General features: G+C 47.4%; 1 protein-coding gene across 3 annotated transcripts in view; it reads left to right on the top strand.

Moving 5' to 3' along the window:
* The window catches only part of LOC144770503 (suppressor of cytokine signaling 3-like), a 101,953-nt gene that overhangs the window by 53,597 nt on the left and 26,938 nt on the right, over positions 1-21,418 (top strand). The window contains exon 1 of one of the 3 annotated variants that reach the window (XM_078655061.1): positions 11,583-11,696. The exons of the other annotated variants lie outside the window; for them this stretch is intronic. The gene's annotated coding sequence lies outside the window, so the exon portion shown is untranslated. Of the gene's footprint in view, positions 1-11,582; positions 11,697-21,418 lie in introns of those variants that run through there. 3 annotated transcript variants of the gene reach the window in all.

The following is a 21,418-nucleotide window of genomic DNA, read 5'->3' as shown; positions in this document are numbered from 1 at the left end:
AGCTGACCTCCTCACTCTTGCACACAGCCTTCACTGTACATACATCTCTGCATCACCAGCTTTTATTTCCCCAACACAGAATGCACGGATGCCGCGCCCCTTCAACTGTAGCCACTGATTCCTTCAAATGTGGGATTTTAATTGGAATTAACTGCCTCAATTTGAAGACTTGTCGCATCTCATTGTAATCAGAGGTATTTGTTGAACCCCTCATGCTGCATTGTATCTTCCTCCATCCCTGGCGAATGAGTCACTGAATCAGAGCTTCTAGGTAGCAATGTATCTCCATTTCAGGTGAAAAACACCACTACCCTCCAACCCAGGCAGTTGCCTCCCTGCACCCACTAGCACACTTTCAGAAATCTCATACCATATTATTGTCTTTGCCTGTTACAGCTGTGACTAAATTTGTTGTGTGCCTCCGTTGTAGTAGTTGTTTGTGAACTCTTCGGTCACAAACAGAAAACATTACAACTCATAACAAAATGGCTCAGTTTTGGCTAGAGGATTGTGATCCCCCATTTTGTATTGTATTGATCTTGGTCAGATGGCGATTGTGCTCATTAAATGTTTGCAGATATTTCCTAACTTTACCAGTATTTCCCGAACTGTGTTGTTTTGGTATTGTGTTCTTTTTGGTTTCAGGACTGAGCTGTATTCGCAGTCATATAGGGATTGCAAAGAGTATATACTATACATAGCCAGGGGGTGGGGGGGGGCATTATTTACTGCAACATTGTATTACATTACCATGTATAGTGTTTTATGGATTTTCTGTAATTTGTATTCTAACATTGTAAAAAAAAAGTGTTATGTGCTCACATCTGTGTACAGGCATTCACATCTTTATTGCAACTGTGCTAAATGTGTTGAAACGCTACCTTAACCCCCCCCCCCCCTTTCCCCCCCCAACACACACACACCTCTTTTCCTGAGATAGTCCTTAATTGTTCTTCCTTGTCTAACAGGGGCTCAGGAAGGCTTACTACTCAGACCAACTTTCTGTCACAAAGTAAGTGGGGAGCCCTGGAACACCCACTTTCATAGGGCATATAACCTGATGGAAAGAATAAACCTCTATATCAGAAGAAAAATACGTTTTTTCAGGAGTGAAATTTAGTCAGAAAATTACTTTATAGGTTGATCTATTTTTTTTTAGAAACAATAATTGAGTAGTAGTGCAACAGCTAGGCTCACCGCTATATGGAAGTATAACACCATTGATGTATCTCTGGCGATTTGGAGTAACTTATCGTTATAGTAACTTACGAGAACAATGCATGGTGCTGAATTAGAAGCAATTTCATGTGAGGGGACATGGCTCTAAAAAAATAGTTTTATTTGTAACGTCTTCTGGCTGTCGTGAGTTGAGTCAGAATAGGAGGAGAGTGGGCCTGTAGGCAGGTTTTCTGTCTTATTAAGATGTTTTGTGAACCAGGGTTGTGAGGGTTTCAGACTTTTCCTCTTGATTTTCAGCAGCACAAGTACCGCCATCGAGTACTTCAGACAATCATGACAATAATGTTGTTCTGGGAATCGAAGGAGAGAAGGTTCTGTGATGCACTTTTGGCAACAGCACTTATGTCAGTGTTTTTATGTCGCTTAACCACTTTGCCTCTCTTTCCCTGTTGGCTTACGGTTCTCAGGTGGGGTAAGGGTAGTATACATGGAATCTGCAGGTGACCTGATCAGTCCACAGGGGTGGGGTCATCTGCACACAGAAGGGTATTCTTTGAGATGATTTGATCCATAGTGGCACCTTTCTAGTGTGTGGGGTTTGGGCACTTATTGTATGAGATGATTGTAAATCTGAAAGGAGAAGAAAACCTTAACAGAATTGTCATTGGCATTACCACATTGCAGATTGAAATCATTGACAAAGATGCTGGCCTCTGCGATCATCCATTGACCCTTGACTTATTCCATGCATTTTTCAACTAATGTGTTCAGCAAAGGGCAGTGGTAGATGGCATTAAATATAAGAATAGAGGTCTTGACGGAGATTTCAAGAAATAGGCATTGGAAGTAATGATTGTGAACAGTAGGAAGGTTTCTGAATGTCAATATTGTCTTGTGGATAACAGCTACTTAACCACTGTGTCTGTCTTCCTGGTCACATTTTTAGGTGGAATACTGTGGGGTGAGAAGGATGTCCAGGACTTTGCTTGAGGAGTCATTAAAAAAAAAATATTTCAGAACTAGGATATTCGGGTTGTAATTCTTGATGGTGTCTGTATTTTCCATGTAGTTCATGCCAGCAGAATTGAAGTTATGCGTTATGCCATGATATGACTAGTGGATGGAGTTGGACATACTCTTCTTTGATTGTTCAGTCTGAACTTGTAAGACGTTATTCAGTTCATTCTTCTTGATTACTATGTAGGAATGGGGAGGTCTGTAGCTTAAGATGAATGTGATGGAGAGGTTGACTTGAGCTAGGTCACTTGGCGGTTTCGAGGTGTCCCCTGTGATTTCATAGCTTTCGGGAGATTGAGGAGCTCTACATCTTTGAGGGAGGACTTTGTTCTCTTGTGAAGGGGATCATGGTTGCTCCTTGGAAGACTATCTCACTAAGGGTTGAACTTGCAAAACTGACAGTTCGTTTGGGGATGTGAATAGCCTTTTAGCCTGACCAGCAATGAAGATAACTGACTACCTTAGATAGTGCCTCCATTTTCTTGCTTAATTTAGCGTAAGAGCATGGCAGATCTACAGGGGAAGATGAGTGAAACTCTGAGAGAGAGAGAGAGAGGACTTGGGGTGACCTTTTGTGCTAAAGTATGGTCGTAGAGTTTTAGATTTGTGTGTAAATTGCAGAGAACCTGGGGGTTAAATATGAAAAAACATATTTAGGGAGCCAAAAGATTGAGAGGACATAGGCAAATAAAGGTGGAAGTCAGAGGGAGGCCGGGCACAAGACAAAGGTGGAGGGTTGAGGAAGTAAGGGGACGAGGAGATGGAGTGCTGTATAATGTAGGTGGTTGGGCTTAAGCTGATGGGAATGTTATGTAGAGGAGGCTAACTGAGGAGAGGAAGAGGTGTTTAGAGCTGGGTTTGGAAGGTGATGAAAGAGGATGTCTCTGGGATTAGAGCATCTCAGACTTCTAGAATCTCCTGCTTAGGAACTTGTGGGAGGAGTATGCCTGGCTGCCCAGAATTCCAGGTTGAAGAAGATGAATAGATAATGGTGGAATTCTGACGAGGTTGTGGTTCTGCAGTAACATGTTCCATCTGGGAAGAGGGCCGGGGGCATGGTGATGTTTGGAGATTCGCCATGGAGAAAGTGGGCACATGCAATGCAGAGGGCATCGGGTCAGTCGAGAGAGGGTTGAGAGATAGTAAGAGGCAATCAAACAGTGCCAGATTCTCATCTTTCACTCGCATCATGGCCTTGCCATTGTCAAAGATGGAGAGATTACTCAAAGAGAAAAGGAGATTATTTTAGCCCTTTGACCGCACAGGATGACCGTGAGTGAAAATGTCCGTTTTGAGAGACTCCCTCCACCTGCAGTGATATCGGCCAGCAATCAATGTTTCTGTAAGTTCCCTAAGGATCTTGTGCTGGTACAGAGGAATATCATTTCACACACTGTTTTGTAAAAAAATATTATTCTTTATATACACAGTCTCTTGTGCAGACATGTGGACTTGACTGAGTCAGCTGACTCCTGAGCCAGCATTTCGGTTGTGCCGACGTTCCCCTTCGTCATCGCTTCTCCCACCGCGCCCGTGGGTTTGAAGTCCACTCCAGGCCCTTTCCCTGGGTTCTCGGAGTAGTTTAAGAAAATGGGAGCAGACGCCTGGAAAATACCCTGCACGTTAGGCCTGGTGCCACAGGGCTTCCAGTGAGTCACAGGGAAAGTATCTCGGTAGGAATCTGCCAACCACGGCGGTGTTCTAATGTCACGCCACCCTCCGTGACTTGCCTTTTCCCGTCCGCTGGCCTCCGTGAGGATATGAGCTGGCACGCCGCAGCGCCTTCTGTGACGCAAAGAGGGCGGAAGTGTTTTACAGACTCCGCTGTGCGGAGCTACGCGCCGGGGTCAGCTGAGGTCACCCCTTTCAGAGCACGTGACGTCTTGCGTGCTCTCTTTAATGCTCTCACCCACTGTTTTGGGGCCAGTTTTGCACGACCGCTCTTCGGAAAGTCTGCTCCTGGGGTTGCCACATGGTGATGGTCAGATTTTTTTTTTCACCTCCATGACCGGTATGTTAATGTCTGGCCGGTGTAAAATTTAGGAAAATCACTTAAAGACAATTTTTTTTATCAGTATATAATTTAAACAGTAAATATAGTGAAAAAGAACTTTAAAATGTGTTCTAGGGCTGCCTTAAGGGTCCTTGATTACTTTCATTATCAAACAAAGACATTAAGTCAATATTAACAAGCATTTGCAATGCAATAGGTCTCGCATTTGCGAGCGTTCCAGCTATTGGCATTGTAAATGACAGTGCCTTTTATTTATGTGTTTTGAAAAGCTGCAAGATGTGCGTAAACATACACTTTGTACTTACAGTCATTGCTTGTGAAAAAGAAAGGCTGGTAGTAAAAGAGGCGTAGTTACTGCCAGCATTGCTTCTCGTAAGCAACAATTGTAAGTCCAAAGTGCGTGTTTACACACCGCTTCCAGGTTTTCAAAATACATAAATAAAAGGCATTGGTATTTACAATGCCAGTAGCTCAAACGCTCACAAATGTGAGACCTATTGCATTGCAAATGATTGTTTAACAGTGAGGCTCTGTTGTACTACGGCTGTTTTTCTCCGCAGCTGGGGTGCATGTATGATGTTCTGTTACTGAGACTCTGGTGCGTGGAGCGTATTCCTGGCAATGATGGTCCGCTCTGTGTATAGTGTCTTTTTTTAACAGTGAGGCTCTGCTCTGTGTACCGTGTTATAATTACCTGCTGCTGACCGCCCCTGTGCACTCAGGAATCGGATGCCTTAGCCCCCTTTCCGCCCCTAAAAATATCACTCCCCCTTGTATTCTACACTCAGGATGCCTGGTCTGTTCTGCCCATCGTACTCTCTTAAATTGGTTTATTATTTCCACTGATCGGTAGAAGCAGAGACGAAAGCATTCTCGCAAATAGACTGCATCTATACTGTCCTGTACTTGCCCTGTAAACCAAAGACCCATCCAGCACTGTAGCATAGTGTGCCCCATAATTTCAGGCCATGTGATAGAGCTCAAATGGAACAAGAAGCGGCGACTATTGTCCCAGGTTGCTTGGAAAGTGAAAGCGCGCATGGCGCGCTGATCATAAAAAACAAGAAGCAGCCGCCATTGTGAAAGCAGCATCTCGCGAATGTTTTAAGCAAAGCACGTTGTGCCTGCAGTAGGAGAAACTCATCAAAGAAAATAGTGTTCACAGACTCGTAATGAAACATACCATGTAACATCAGAAGTAAAAGGACCTGTCCTCATGGGAGGTTACAAATGAAGACAAGGCTGTACTAAGGAGGGACTAAAAAGGCTATAAACGAATCAAATGCCAGCATTTACAAAGTACAATGGCACAAGCCAATGAAAAATATGAGCAGAAAGTGGGCGGAACTTCAAGTCCATATCTCACTACAGCATGCCTCGCAGAGCATTGCATGCGCTGCTCCGGCCCGACCTAAAAATTAGTTAAGATGATTTTCTAAGACGTTCGATTTAAGTATAAAATAAATGGCCTGTATTTTTCTCTAGAGAAAGGTGGCAACCCTACCTGCTCCAAAGTCTTTGCGTTAGTGCATGTGTGTTCCTTCACATCCTCGTGCACGTCTTTTCCTGAAGGCTTCAATCTCCCCTAATTGAATACTCCATGAGAGGTGTCTGTCATAGAGCCATTGGGAGCCCAATGAGGGTAAAACAGAAATAAATTTTTTTTTAACATAATATTCCTATTTTGTAGTAGGTAAAGTAACAAGTGATACTTTTCGATTCGATAATGCTTTATTCGATTTTGTTTTAAAATCATAAAAGTGTACATAAAAACAATCTTAAATGAAAACATACATACAATGACAATATGACTACAAGTTAAAAGGACATGTGCCCAACCTCAGGGTTCCATAATAAGACATGTTATTCATACAGTTTATCACTATCGACTGTGGTAATACATAGAGTACTCAAAAGTTACGACAGTTGTATAATGGTTCGAATCTATTGGGAGCGGAGAAACTAATGCCATTGGGTACACGGACCCTCCTTCCCAGCGGATGGTGATGCTCTACTGTTGGTCTAAGCAGGGGGATATTTGGCGTACATGGATAAAAATCAAGTAGATCCCAAGTGCGTATAGGGCCATCTCCTTCTTGGGGCGGGCAAGATCTTAGGTACGGGAATATGTTCCTGTTCCTGAATTTAACCAGTACCAAGTCCCCGGGAATGTTTTTTGGTAATGAGCCCAGCCAGCCCACCCTTCTAACGCTCAGGATTCCACCATCTTGATCCGGGGCTAGGGGTCTATTTTTCCCCAACCAGAATATGACCTTATTTAATAGGTCCTGCTGTCTTTCCGCTTTCCCGAGAGCAAGTGCTGGTACTCCTGAAAGAACGGACACATATGGCGTGGCTTCTGGAGGAAGGTGTATACGTGGTGGTTTGTTTGATTCTGTTCTAACCCCTGTGAACCTTGATGGAGCAGGTTTAAAGGGGACTTTGGATGCAATTGGGGCTGGGATTTTGAGTGGTTGTGATGTGAGTTGGGCGTTTATATGTTTAGCAGTTGGCTTAGATGTTTCCAAGGTTGTAAGTGACTGGGAGCGGTTAGATGTTGCCATATTATTGATAGGTGTCAGAATGGTCGTGATTGTATTCTCTAGTCCTGAGAGCCTTTCCCCTATGGAATTGATTTTTTCCACTAGTGGAGAAATGATGGCTTTGACAAGATGCTCGATCTGGGTCAGTAGAGTCAACTGGGGGTAGAGTATTGTTTCGTCTGATTTGTCTGCAGACTCCATGGTAGTAGGGAGGTTATTGGCAGGTAATGTAGGACTTACGGATAGTTTTTGTAATTTGGAATGAGTCCCTTCGGGATTGTTCTCGTAATGCTTCCTTTTAGTGGGTAAAGGCCGGGGGAGGGCTAGATCTTGGATATTGTCTTTCTTAGGTGAAAAGGGAGGATCCCGTAAACTGCCGTTAATACTTGAGGAGCTAGTGCCTTTAACAGGAGGAGGTGATTCCACTGCGACATACTTGGTATTGCATAGGATGTTTAATTCGTCCCACAAAGACGGGTTTTGCACTCTTACTGGAGTTTGTAAAGGAGATTGCATACTGATTGAAGAGTGGCAAGGAGAGTTATAGTCTATCTCATGAACAGTAGGCAGTATGCTGGTGCTATTCATGTGATGCTCTTGTAGCCCTTCGCACGAGCCCCTCTCAGAAGCAATGTTTGTGCCCCCCTTGTGTGACATTATTAGAGTAGGATTAATCAGACCACGAAAATAGCCAATTAGTAGTTAGAATCACTGTACCTCCTCTCACAGTAGGGTCGAGGGAGGGGGGCCCGTTCGACCCCTTCTGTCCACGGAGGGCCACAGAGGGCCCGCCTTTTGCCCGGGCTTAGCCCCGGGCGCTGACCCGCGCGCGATCCCGCGACGCGGGGGCTGGTGTCCTTTTGTTACGCCTCCTAGGGCGGAAATCCGGTGTTGCGCCGCTAGGGCGTCTGGGAAATGGAGTTTTTCCCCCCTCGCAGCCGCTGGTGTTGGTTTGCGGCGTCGAAGGGTAGCTGTGCAGGAAGATTGGCCCCCTGGACAGGTAAGCGTGAGCAGTAAGGTGTGCCCCCGGAGTGATTGCAGAGCCCCCCGCTTCCCCGGGGCTGGTGTCATTTTGTTACGCCTCCTTGAGTGCAAATCCGGTGTTGCGCCGCTAGGGCGTCTGGGAAATGGAGTTTTTCCCCCCTCGCGGCCGCTGGTGTTGGTTTGCGGCGTCGGAGGGTAGCTGTGCAGGAAGATTGGCCCCCTGGACGGGTAAGCGCGAGCTGTAAGGTGTGCCCTCGGAGTGATTGCAGAGCCTACTTTTACCCATGGATTTAAGTGGGATGGAAAAAGTGGGGAAGAGGGCTCTTAAAGGGGCATGATGACCTATGTGAATAAGGTGGGTGGCTTAATCACAAATACTAAATTTCTGTGATTCTCATAGTGTGCCAACCGGACAGTATTTTGGTGCCTCTCTGAGCATTCTGTTATGGCTGTCAGAGATATAACACAACAACAGACATACACCTAAAACCAGCCACGGCTATTTTCTTTATCAATGGTTGTTATTAACTTAAGATAAATGAGTCACAACAATGATTTTGTTGTAAATAATGATTATTGCAAGTGTTTCAATTCTGTAATTTGTTAAGACTGTGAATTAAACATTAAAGAGGACAGTGGAAGGGGGGTAGTTGTCTTCAGAGTATCTCAGTCACTCCTGTTATGTTCTGCCTGTTAGACATGTACACCCTTATTCTCTCAACATCTCCTCCATCTGCAATTACATCTCATCTCTTTCCTCCTCAGTACCCTGTTTTCATTTTCTCCTGAATGCACTTCCTTCCGTCTCTTTCACTTCACCAGCCCCAAACACACAGCGCACCCATTCACCTTTAGGCCCTGCATTTTCTTTCACTTTTGCCTTGTCAGTATTTTGACATCTGTGTGCCTCATTCACACCGATTTGCACCGAAACGCCATTGCAACTGGAATAGGTAACCATTGCTCTGTGAGCTCTGCAGAGAACAAAGATTCAGAGTACATGGCCTCCGAGCACGTTTTTGACCCACTCCTAGGCACTGTGAGATATTCGCACTGCCTTCGGCCTCTGCTCAATAGCTCTCAATCATGATCCATTGTAAACATCTCAATGCAATTCAGTTCAAAGCATGTGCTATATAATAGTTATATACCACAGTAAAAAAAAATGCAGAAAAACAACATGAAAATAGCTAACACGCTTAGGGAATGCAAGATTACATAAAACATGTAAAATATATAGGAGCTAAATCGGTGACATGGATTGAGTTAATTTTTTTTTTATTACGCTCATTGTTCAGACATCGATCAGTGTTGTTTGCCAGGAAAGTTAAGGAGATGAATGGAAGGCCCAAAAGGGACCCGTTTCAATGTCCATTTTAAATAACTACGGGTTGTGAGACTACCCTGCCCACTCAAAGCCTTGATTTTACTGAAGTGAATGTTACTGCCCAAATTTCTAAAAGGTAAGTTGGTGTCAGCTTGGGCACGAGCAGGGCAGAGAGGGCTCTCGCAGGTCAGGCCCACGTTGACCTCTCACTGTTCGCCAGTATTAATTCCTGTGATGTCACCTAGCCCTGTGAGAGCTCCGAGACTCAGAGGCATCCTTGCAGAGGAAGCACATCTTTTCTTATGTCTCTCTAAATCTGTGTTGTACTCATAACTCCTGTTGTTCCCACGATGTCTCTGTATCATAACTACCAAGTTTCCTAGGTATATGCTTTACTATTTAGTCCAGTACTAGTATTTGTTGAGAATTCTGCAACTTGTAGTCTTGGTTTTATAGTGGGTTAAATAAGACTACAAGTCCCAGAATTCTAAGAAAATCCCGAACTGACTGATCGAATCACACATGGAACAGGGGTACTTGGCAGCTATAGGCTTGGTTTATATTAGCTCCTGCTCCCTGGACTCCTCTGCTGCACTTTTCTTTCATTTCTTTCTCTAGTGTATTTAACCCAGGCCTGTTCATTAATAGTAACTCCTAAGCCCTTGTGTAGGGGTGGGTGTAAATGGCACAATTCAGTGTTGTGTAAACACACAGAATTACCGAAGAATTTTGCAAGATTATGCTTGAATTACACAAGAAAAGTAAGTATGCTCTTAGCACCATTTCTTACCGCAAAAATGACCCACTTCGTCCAAAATGGACACACTGCGTTTTGCACTAGGAAATATCGCTAAATGCAACAGAACACGAAGTAGTGAGTGCTTGATAAATGTGCTCTTGGGGTAGGATTTTCCCCCAATTTATTGGCGGTACTTAGCTGTATTTTTATTTGTGCAAAAGGCACCGGTGTGTCCAAAATGGGCACGAGGATGAATTTTGCACAAAAAACAGCACTAAATGCAGCAGAACACGAGTAGCGAGAATGTGCCCTCGCTTTAGTATTCCCCCCCCCAAAAAAAAATGCTCTTAATTATGCAAGCAGGAATAATCATGTAGGTTTCAGTAATTCCACCTCAAAGAGTAACGCGTAATTTCTTAAATTACTCCGGCATAATCGAAGTTCTGTCTAGTTGTACCCGTGTCTCGCCTGCCTCAGCTCTATCTGTTCGCACCCAGTGTTTACACGATCACTCTCTCTCCTTCGGAGGCCTCTCTTCTCACTGCTCTTTGTGTCACACCTCTTTGTCGCTCTTAGCGAGCTATCATTTCTGGTTACTCCAGTTTGTGTCCGTATATCCACCCGAGGCCTTTTTTTTCCTGTAGTTACTGTCCACGCGCCTCACAGGCCTCTTTCACTCACCTTGGTTCCCGTAACCCCATTCGTTGGGGGACTCATTTCCCAAAACTCCTCTTCCCAGGTGTGTGTGTGTCCGTGTGTGTGTGTGTCCCTGTGTGTGTGTGTCCCTGTCTAGTCTTCAGAGAAGTGTTCTGATTTCTTGTTCGCAATCCTCCCCCCCCCCCCCCCCCTTTCCTCCGGAGGCCTCTGTTCTGGTCCCCAGTTCGCACTGGTCTTTCTGTCTGCCGAAGGGAGGCCTCGTGCAGTAAGCAATTCGTAGGCCTCCCTTTTGGTGTCTCGTGTCATTCTAAGCCTCGAAGGTCTCGCTTCTCGTAAGTCCTGTTCCTGCGGCTCTCGGAGCTGTCAAATCCAGTCTGGCATCCTCGGAGCCCCTCTGTTACCACCGCTGCCGTCTGTACATCCCGAGAACCGCCGGTTTCTGTGCTTACTGGAATATACATATATTTTAAGGTTTCTTCTGTAGGAATCTTTAGCACGTGACATTGAAGATCCTTTGCTAAAATAATGATGGGAGGCGTCTGTCCCAGGCACGTCAGCCTCCTTTTGATGTGCCTGCGTCAGAGGGCAAAGCACTTTAAAGAGAAAATGGCCTGAAAACCGCACAGGCAGCAGCTGTGAACAGGCATCATGTATACTTTAGGCTAGAACTCTGTTTACAGAGGGCGTGGGGCACCCCATGGCAAGGGCCTGCTCTCTTGTGAAACAGTTACAGAACGGTGTGCCATCACAGATGCATACTGGTGACGCTGTTCCCTCCCTCCCTCCCGCCCACGCGTGCACACACAGACCAACCCATGCTGAGGGAGCCACCGATGGAAACCACCAAGAACTGTTAGTGCATGACTCACTACCATCCGCATACACAGCACATCTCTGTGCTCAGCTCATAAAATCTGTAAAACCTAGATCTACTGACGAACACACACACACGAGTGCTGGGGAAGGCACACCTGCCAACTCACAGGGTGGCATCGTGGGTTATACAGTTCCAGCTCCATTCACATCGCCCTGGAGGAGCCGAAATCACAGGGTGCCACGGGGAAGACCTGAAAACGACTGCAAAACAAGCAGCTGTGGCATAACGGCAAGAGCTGCTGCCCGTGGATCTTTGGAACCAGGGTCGGAGTCTGGCACCAGCTCAACATCCCGTGAATCTGGGTAAATCACTTCATCTCCCGGTGCCTAGAAATTAATGTGTCCTAGTGACCCTAACAGGTATGTAAAGCGCTCCAATACCTTCGGGTCGAGTTCGCGCGCTATTTAAAACTGCACACACGAAAATAATAGTAGTGCCACCTTTCATTGTTGGATGGAGTGCACGGATTTTTTTTGTAAGATGCTGGCTGTTCTCGTTGGTCTTTGATTTGTGCGGGTTATACTTTTGGCAGACCCGACCTATTGTCATTGTTGCTTTGTCGAAAGAGGTTTATTTCGCAAACCTTGATGTTTGGATCTGTGTTATCAACAGGCTTTATATGTTTTCATTGTTCATAGGGTTTTGTTTGTTTTTTGGCATACTTTGTTCACAGGAACCAATTAAAAGAGCCAACGTTTTTTTTAAGTGAAGCACACGTGAAGGACAAAAGAAAACGCTCGAGTCAAAGTCTGGGCTCCGGCGCTACTGCGCCTACTGCACTTTTGTTAGCCACGCCCCAGACTCTTTGGTCCGTGGCCAGCCCTCTTTGCTGCCTTGTCCATCGCCCCATTAGGCTCTCCGTCAGCTCCTATTAATCAGAGCAGTAAGGAGGCATATAGCGGCGAGGATTAAAAATAGCTCCGAGGGGTAATTAATAGCGCCCGGCGGACTCTGGCAGCTGGTGCCGCTGAACCGAGCCCAGGGCATCTGGGTAATGAAACCTTAGAGGACCGGTCACGGAGTGCCGGGAACCCCGCGCTGCTCTCCGCTCGTGTGTCACGGGTCGTTGAGGGAAGCGTGCGTTTAAATACCTGGGAAACCTCCCCCTCGCCCTCCGCCTCTTTACAGGACTCGCGGTAATAATGATTCATCTTTACACTGGTGCGAGCAGAATCAGGATCACAAGTGGTGGGCAAAAAACACAGAACCAGAAACATTTATTCAGGTAAAACTCAGAGGGATTTGCCCAGGGAAAAACTGCAGGGGCATTACCAAGGGTGGCAATAGGCAATTATCGCCGGTTTAAGCGGCGATAATTCTATCGCTCTATTAGCAAGCTGTCGCTAACTAATGTTAGCGACAGCTTTTAGGCGATAGCGAGCGGTTTGGGGCCTGCTTTGCATGTCAGCGATATTTATCGCTAATGACATGCAAAGTGGGCGTACCCAACCTGTTAGCGACTGAAAGCAGTCGCTAACGTCGCTATCGCCTATTAGCAAGGCAGGCATAGTAATGGAAATATTCTCACTATTGCCAAAAACCAACGCCTGCTCAGACCAGTGCTTAGCCGTGTTATCCAATGGCAGGTGGATAACATGGCTAAGAGCATTTCGTCGCTAATGCGTTAATATCGTTGTATTCTCAGCAATATTCACGCATTTCGCCGCTATCACTTGATATTTTAGCGCAATGGAGAAAAACGTTGCTAATAGCATGTTTTCTCCGCTAACATATCCAGCGATAGGCAGCGATTAAAAAAAAATAATAATAATAATAAAATAAATAAAAATAAATAATCGTCGCTAAGCCTATTTAGCGATAATTATCGCTACTTGTTGGTAATATGCCCCGAATTGTTTATAGTTTAGCAGTCACGGGTGCAACACGCTGTATTTCTGCATGACTCGATTTTGACCTGGTCGCTGGAAAGGGCAGGTGATTACCGCCCTGTGGAAAAAAACTGAAGCAGCGGTGTAATGGTTTTCCCCATAGATACCACCCAGTATTCCTGAGATGAGGGCGTCACCGAACTTCTCTGAAAGGAAGTGGCGCACCGGGTTGTGTATTTTAGTGCAGGCGCCCGCTACTGTCTTAATACCTAATTTCCCCATTCCGAGCTACAAAACGCGGAATGTACTGGTGTTTCCACGCACAGAATGTTACCACATTGTAGGGCATATTTACAAGGGCATTGCGCCACAGTAGCGTCCCTTTTTACGATGCTCCGGTGGTGCAGTGCCCTGCTCCATATTTAAAATGTGGCACAAAGCCACTTTGCTTGGCGTAACGTCGCATTGTAAATATCGTCCCACCGCCACACCCATTGCTTTTTGACGCTGCCCTAGATTTACAAGGATCTGTAAATCTGAGGCAGCGCCAACAACTCACGCCATTGAATAGCAGGCGTTAGAGTGGCGCAACAAGGAGAAATACTTTAGGCTTGATATTCAACATAGGCACGCAACGCAGTGCAGCCACCACAGAGGCTGCACTGCATTGGTGACAGGGAGCTCTGGTGCTGGTTTCAGTTGCTGTGCGCCACGCGCACACCTTAGCACCATAGCACTAAGGTGCATGCCTTAGTCTAGCATAGGTTTGGTACAGGAAGGGTACCCTTCATGTACAAAATACTATGCCTAGACAAGTAAAAACACTTTCCCCACTTTATATGTGTGCTGTCCAGTGCAGCACGCTTGCAAAGTAGCAAAAGAAAGGAGAAATGAAAACATTTTCCCTCTTAATGCCGCCTCTCAGATGGCATCAACCCCTTCCATTCTCATGACGGCCCCCGGTGATAAGTAACACAAAGCAATGCTTCGCACTGCTTTGCGTTACTTGTAGGGTACTTTACAACGCAAACAAAGTTTTGCAATGGAAAGTAATTTGATAAAAAAACATTTTGTGCTGGTTAGCATCAGTGCAGGAAGTGCAGGAAGGTGCCCCTTCCTGCACATAAACAATCATCCCTGCAACGCAGGCACACTTGCGCCATGGTACAAGGTTGTCTGCGTTGGCTCTAGGCAGCTTTTTTTGTGCCGCTACAAAGGAAAACACAGGGGTGCGCCGTATCCTTCTGAATACAGCGGATCCCTACATTTTTTAAATGACGCAGAGTGGCACTGCTAAATTGCTTTCAGCGCTGCGCTGCCTCATTTCTTTGCTAATATGCCTCTGTATGTGGTAACAACTTTGCACTGAATGTCTAACAGTTCTATGACTTGCTTGGCCAATCGGACCTTCCAGCCAACATCATGGTCCACCCCTCTCACCCGTGCTGGTATAGGACGTTATTTCATTGCTTTATAGTTATGGATGGCCTCTTTAATTGTGACATGAAATAATTAATTTAGAGAAATGTTCAAAGCAGAAAAATGTATATTGTTAAATAACTGGATATCTTTGAATACCAATATTAATACGAACGTTGTAAGGAAACAACTTTGTAGCAGATTAGAGCAATTATGTTGAGTGCTCTAATCTGGGTGGGTAGGATTCTAACGGATAGTTCTATTTTAAGCATTAAAACCATTTCCCCCCACATTAAATCCGTCTCGAGTCCACATTATCTCCTTTATTGCAGCCCCAACATCTAGTCACTTACCAGTCTTACCTTCATTTCATTACTTCTGACCAGACTCTAAAAACTTTAGTTCCCTTCATCCTCTGTTCATCCACTCAGCCATTCATACTCCCAAGCAGCATTCATATGTCGTACGAAGATAACTGGGCATTTAATACTGAAAGAATACTCTTTTATTTAGATATGGAATCATGCAAAATGAATTAAAAAAACTGCGTTCTGTGATTTTTTTTCTTCCAAATAGTAAGTAGAAGTGTAACAGAAATTAAAATCTGTATCAACACATTCAGCCCCAAAATAAATTCATGTTTACAGTTCTTATACTTGGCAATCATAATCTTTCTACCATTGTTTAAGAATTTATCTTTAATCGGTTTATCTTGCTCGATGGCTTGCTGCATTCAGCCCCTTGTTTGACTCTGGTGCCTCGAGCGGGAACATGATCCGAAAACCTGCATCAGCTGCCTTGCCATGCACATGATGGCTTTGAGGGAGCGATCCCTCAAACTTATGGTGGCACGACGTGCAATGCCACAACAATCCATGTGCCAGTCCAGAGGAAGGTCCCGGGAGTGGTTGCGTGGCCTGAGGTCTCTGTTGCACTCCAAGTCATCGAGCCACTTGGGTAAGTCGAAGTCCCACAAGATGAAAAAAGAAGTCCAAGCGTGCTTCAACTTTACCTCATCTATCAGCCGACCAGCTGAGAGAGCGTCACCACTTGAGGTCTGGCTCCGCAGCTGAGCCAGCGCCTGAGCCCTATTCTTGTAGGCTAGTACTCATGGAGGAATTGGAGGGGTCAGTGTATCCTGAAGAAAACCAGCCTTTTGAAGACCAAATGGACTGGTTTGAGGATCTGGTTAAAGCCAGTGGACTGGATACTTCTCCAGATACTGGCATGCTTTCTCCCCCTATCGCGGCTATAAAGGAAGGAGCGAAGGAGTCACAAGTCGTGCTCTTTCATGTTGTTGCCAACGGGAGAGGATACAGCTAAGTTCACCATTCGCTGTGGACAAGACACCACCGGCTCACTAGGCAGAGTGGTTTTGTCAACAGTGGCCCTGCGACGCCACGCCTGGTTGGACCACTGGCTTTTCTGGAGATGTCCAGTCCTCACTCATGGACATGTCCTTTGATGGCTCCCATCTCTTTGGAGACCACATGGATTCAGCACTGGAGCGTTAGAAGGACAGCCGGGCTGCAGCCAGATCCTTGGGCCTTTCTATGGCCCCTCGTCATCCTCAAACTCTCTTCTGCTTCTTTTGTGGCCACGGAAAAGGCTGTACAGCCGTGTCCTTACCTGCCCAGCCTCTGTGGCGCACAAGCTTTCAAGTCTCTGCGTGGCCGTGTACGCGGTTCCTACCTGCTGGGCAGGTCAGGTGGTCAGTGGTCAGGTCAAATCCATCTACTCCTCCAGCAGGCACAGCCTCCAAACCGTCCTCGTCGAACCATTTACCATCATGGCACCCAGCGGGGGGTGTGAGGGGTAGGGTTCACCATCACCTGCCCCACTAGCAGTCCATAACATCAGACAGGTGGGTATTTGCATAGAAGGAACTACTCCCTCCCCTTCGAGACTACACTTCCCTCCAAGCCACCTACTTATGACAGGCTGACGGAGGACCAGCTATCTCTTCTCTGCCAGGAAGTGACAGCCCTTTTTGCCAAAGTAGCCATAGAGCGAGTGCCAACAGCAGAAGTAGGTAATGGTTGCTATTCACGCTACTTTCTGGTGCCCAAAAAGGACGCAGGCCTTCATCCTATCCTCAATCTGCCCTCTTTAAATTACTTCTTCAAGAAGGAGAAATTCAAAATGCTCACTCTTGCTCAGGTCCTGTCTGCCCTGGACCCTGGAGCATCATTGGATTTGCAGGATGCATAGTTCCATATTCCCATCCTGCCTGCCCACAGACGTTACCTGCAGTTCACGGTGGGCAACACGCATTTTCTATTTGCTGGGCTCCCTTTTGGCCTCACCAGTGCCCCTCGGATGTTCACCAAGGTTATGGTGGTGGTTGCAGCTCATCTGCGGAAATCAGGTGTGGCAGTCTTCCCATATCTTGACAGCTGGCTTTTGAAGGCAGGCTCACCCAGGCTGTCGTCTCCCACCTCCAGACTACAGCGGACCTCCCGCATTCGCTGGAGTACACTACCAGAGTGCCAAAGTTACACCTTAATCCCTCTCAGACACTCCCTTTTATCTGCGCTGTTCTGGACACTGTGCAGTTTTGGGCCTGTTGGAAAACGAGGCAGCATCTGTGAGGCCTGCACAAATAACATGACTACATTTGTCCTTCACTGGGAACCAAACACCCAATTGTAGCGCCTGACTCTCGAGGGTAGCGCTGCAGAGCAGTCTGAGGCTTACTCAAGGGAGGTGGTGTGGGCTAGTAATCGCCATTTGCAGGTGCGCATAAATAACACTCAATAATTGATTGACCAGTCTGTACTTTGCTTTATAAAAGGAAGAGTACATTTATTAAACACACACACTACTCAATACTATGCACCAATTTACAAATACACATAAGCTGTTGGAATTACTTTGTGACATTGCACAACATCTCCACCCCTCCCGCAAGGGGGGTGGGGTCTAGTACCACCACTCCCATGTATGCACATCATCTTGCCCCATAAGCCAAGAAAACGCTGGGTTTCCCTTGCAGGCTTGCAGGCAATGATGGGCTGTGCTGCATAATTGATGACCGGCTCTCCCGCTGCTCCGGGGAGAGCCGCGATGTGGGCCTTTGGCCGCTTCTTCGACTGTTGGGGGGGTCTGGTCCCACCTGGACCCCCATGTGAGTTAGATGGCTTGGGGAGCCCACCCCCAACCGCTTATGTCATTTGTTGGGGGCACGGTCCCACCCGGGCCTCTGGCTCCTCCTCCGTTTGGTTTTGGGGTCCCGGACCCACCCGGGACCTCCGCAGGCCTTCCAAGATGGAGGGCAGCGCAGGGAGGCTGCTCCCGCCGGCTCTCCGTGCGGCCAGCACTCTTCAGTGCTGCTGCGGGAGCCGGCTGTCCTATTCTGGCGAGTCTGCTTCCCCGGGTCTTGTGGGGAGTGCGGCGGCCTCTTCCACACTCTGGGCACGGGGATGGGGTCCTGGGCCCCCAAACATCTTCGAGGGGGGAGGTGGCGCGATGGCGCTCCCCCTCACTCTGCCACCTTGGGGCCCGAGATGGAGTCCTGGGCCCCTCCTCCTCTGCATGGGATTGCGCGATGGTGCGCCCCATCGCCATTTTCGTCGGGGGCCAGGGTGACTCCTGGCACCCCGTGGGGCATTGTCACGGGGAGCGCCATCACCATCCTCCTCGCGGGGGGGGGGGGGGGTGCACCAGTGCTCCCCCGCCTACATCTTCGGTGGGGGCCAGGGTGGGCTCCGGGTGCCCCTGTAGGGCACCGTCAAAGGGAGTGCGACGGCGCTCCCCGGCTTTACTTCTCCTTGGGGGCAGCCCCCGGGACCTGACCCACCCCGGGGGCATCTCTGAGACTGGCGGCAGAGCCCAACGCGCTTCGTCGTCGGTCTTCTTAGGGGTCAACGGTCGCCTACCTTCCCGGGGCCATATCTCAGCCCCTGGGTGTCCGATCTGCCCCATTTCCGCATCTTCTCACTCCTGGTGGCGTCCCCCAGCCACTGAGAGCACTCTCCTTCGTCCTCCGGGTTCACTGGCCTCTCTTCTCCCTGCGCAGAGGCCCCCGCTGTTTCTGTGCACCGGTCCTGGGCTCTTCTTCTGGCGTTGTTAGGTGCCTGGGGGAGGGGGAGGTCAGGGGTGTCCTCCTTCCAACTGCCCATTGCGCCAGGCTCCAGCACCTTTCGCCGTAGCAGACCACACCCCAGAGAGAGCTTCTCATACTGTGCATGTACTTTTTAAAAGTTGAGTACGGGGCTGGCAGCAAGTCTCTGTGTGTCCTATCAAACAGCGACACATCACTTCCCTGCCCCTGCTCCCTCCTTCTTGTCCAGCCTCTGGGTTGTTCAAAATGGCAACGTCCAGTGTTTCTGGACGACCCAAAAGCAGTACAAATATGACTTTGCACTCTGCAGAATACTTCTTCTCACATCTGCTACACTGGCCTTTAGTGCATGTCTGGAATCTGTAGGCCTTGTGAAGTTACTCTAGCCATGGTTTCCACATCCCTTTAAGGGAATAATGAAGTGAAAAACACAGTACAACACACTGACTTTCCCTGGCATGTTTCTTTCCAGTGTATAAAGCATATTTCATGTCACCACCCAGTTCTTCATAGGTCCTGCCACACCATTGTTTGTACCTGCTCCTGGACTGCGCACACCAGGAATCTCCCCTGCGCAGCCCTACACGTGTGCACACACATGTACACGTGTATCTGCATGTAACCAGGCGGTGCCCCTTACTCCAGCTGCTGCGCAGCGGCCTAGTCAAGCCAGGGGGACACCAGTAAAATCTCCATGCAGTCTCCTTCATTATGAGTTCACTATGGGTGAGTCCCAGATTATGAGGCTCCCCCACAGTAAAAGCTTAACAATTAGTTGCTCAAAAAGCGAAAAATCCGGGCAGACCCTAGTGTCAGAACCACATTCTAACAGGGCCTATCTTCCCGAATGGCGAGTCCCGGATATTGAGGCTATTATACTGATGTTTCAGCCTATATTCTGGATTTCGGTGAGACTGGCTCTGAGGCTGCTGGGCCTCCTGCATGCTGCTTGTGACACATTCCCGTTGGCATATGGGGGCTTTACAATGGGACCTGAAGTTCCAGTGGGTGCATCATTAGGGGTATCTCTCCGACATGGTACAGATCTCAAAGGGAACTACAGAAGACCTGCAGTGGTGGCTCACAATTGGGTCAGCAGCAGATTAGATCTGATAGTAGTGATAGATGCATCATTCCTTGGATGGGGGAGGTGGAGATCAGAGGACTCTACTCTCCGGTGGAATCAGAAGTCCACCTCAACCTATTGGAGCTCGGAGCTCTGAGACATCCGATTGGCATTGAAAGCCTTTCTACCCTCCGTCCAGGTAAGGCTAGTGCGAGCGTTCACAGACACCACCACCATGTTATACTGCAACAAGCAGAGCGGGGTGGGGTCATGGACCCTTTGTCAAGACACCCTGCATCTCTGGTCACGGTTGGAACAGCATGGCATATTCCTGATGGTTCTACATCTGGCAAGTTCTGTGAATGCCAGATCGTACAAAAGCAGCTAAAGTTACCTAGCGGATTATGAATGACACCTCCATCCGGAGGTGGTGCAAGGTCTCTTTCAGCAGTCGGGAAAGCCTTGGTTAGATCTGCTCTCTACCTACAAGGACACACAATGTCAGCAGTTCTGCACGCTGGAGAATTCAAGGCGACTCTCACTCGGAGACGCTTTTCATCTTGAGTGGAATTCAGGCCTCTTGTATGCATTTCCTCCCATACCACTCCTGCCCAGAGTCCTCAAGAAGTTCAGGAACAACCAGGTCCAATTCATCCTTGTGGCTCCAGACTGGTATTCCAAGTTGTTGAGAATGGCCATCGGTCCTCCAATGAGGCTGACCTTTCTGGAGGATCTTCTGTCGCAGCAGAAGGGGATAGTTCTCCACCCCAATCTCTCAACACTCCTCCTTGTTGCATGGAGATTGAGTGGCGATAGTTGACAGCTTTCGACCTTCCTCCCAAGGTCTGTCACATTATCTTGGTAACGAAGGCGTCCCTCTACCAGGATGGTTACGCCTGGCGACTTGGTCTACCATCTTCTGAAATTAGGAACATTCAACTTCTTCAAAATGCTGTATCAAGGATGTTACTTAACCGTACAAAATTCTGCTCCATTTCTGACAAGCTCAAGGAGTTGCATTGGCTGCCTATCCATAAGAGGACGATGTTTAAAACTCCTTTCATTTGTACATTGTGCCATTTTATAGGACTGGACCCTGCAGCCTGCAAAACCTTATTTCTCCCTGTGACCCTTCAAGGAATCTAGGATCATCTAGTTCCAGGCTTTTGTTAAACCATCAATTGAGTTGTAGAAGAGGTCAGTCCTTCGTGGGTCTCAGACTCATATGGTGAAATCAGCTCCCCCCAAGCTATGTACCATTTAAGATCACACTTGCTTTCTTAAAGAATTAAAAACCTGGATCTTTTTTAGCACCCTAGGTCCCAATGTCAGTCTTGGATCGCTAGAGCTTGGCTCCCAGCACCTAGAAGCCAACATGTGTTGTGTTGTGTTATGTTAATCACCTAGGGGGGTTGTCCTGGCTCTGAGGAGGTATGAGCCTAGCCAAGCCTAGGGCCAAGAGGACGACTTGAAAAGCCAAGTATTCAACTTCTCGCAGAATTCAGTAAGTGAGGGGGAGGCTTTTATATGCAGTGGCAGGTCGTTCCACACTTTAGTAGTGATGTAGGAGAAGGCTTGACTTCCGGATCTTGTTTTCCATATCTGTAGGATGTGTGCAAGTAGGAGTTTGGATGATCGGAGGTGTCTTTAAGGCTTGTGAAAGCAGATTTGATTGTTGAGGTATGTTGGGGAAGTGTTATATAG

Source organism: Lissotriton helveticus, chromosome 7 (assembly GCF_964261635.1).
Source record: "Lissotriton helveticus chromosome 7, aLisHel1.1, whole genome shotgun sequence".
NCBI classification, from domain to species: domain Eukaryota; kingdom Metazoa; phylum Chordata; class Amphibia; order Caudata; family Salamandridae; genus Lissotriton; species Lissotriton helveticus.
Note: the sequence above shows the minus strand (reverse complement) of the source record. Positions and strands in the feature narration are given on the sequence as shown.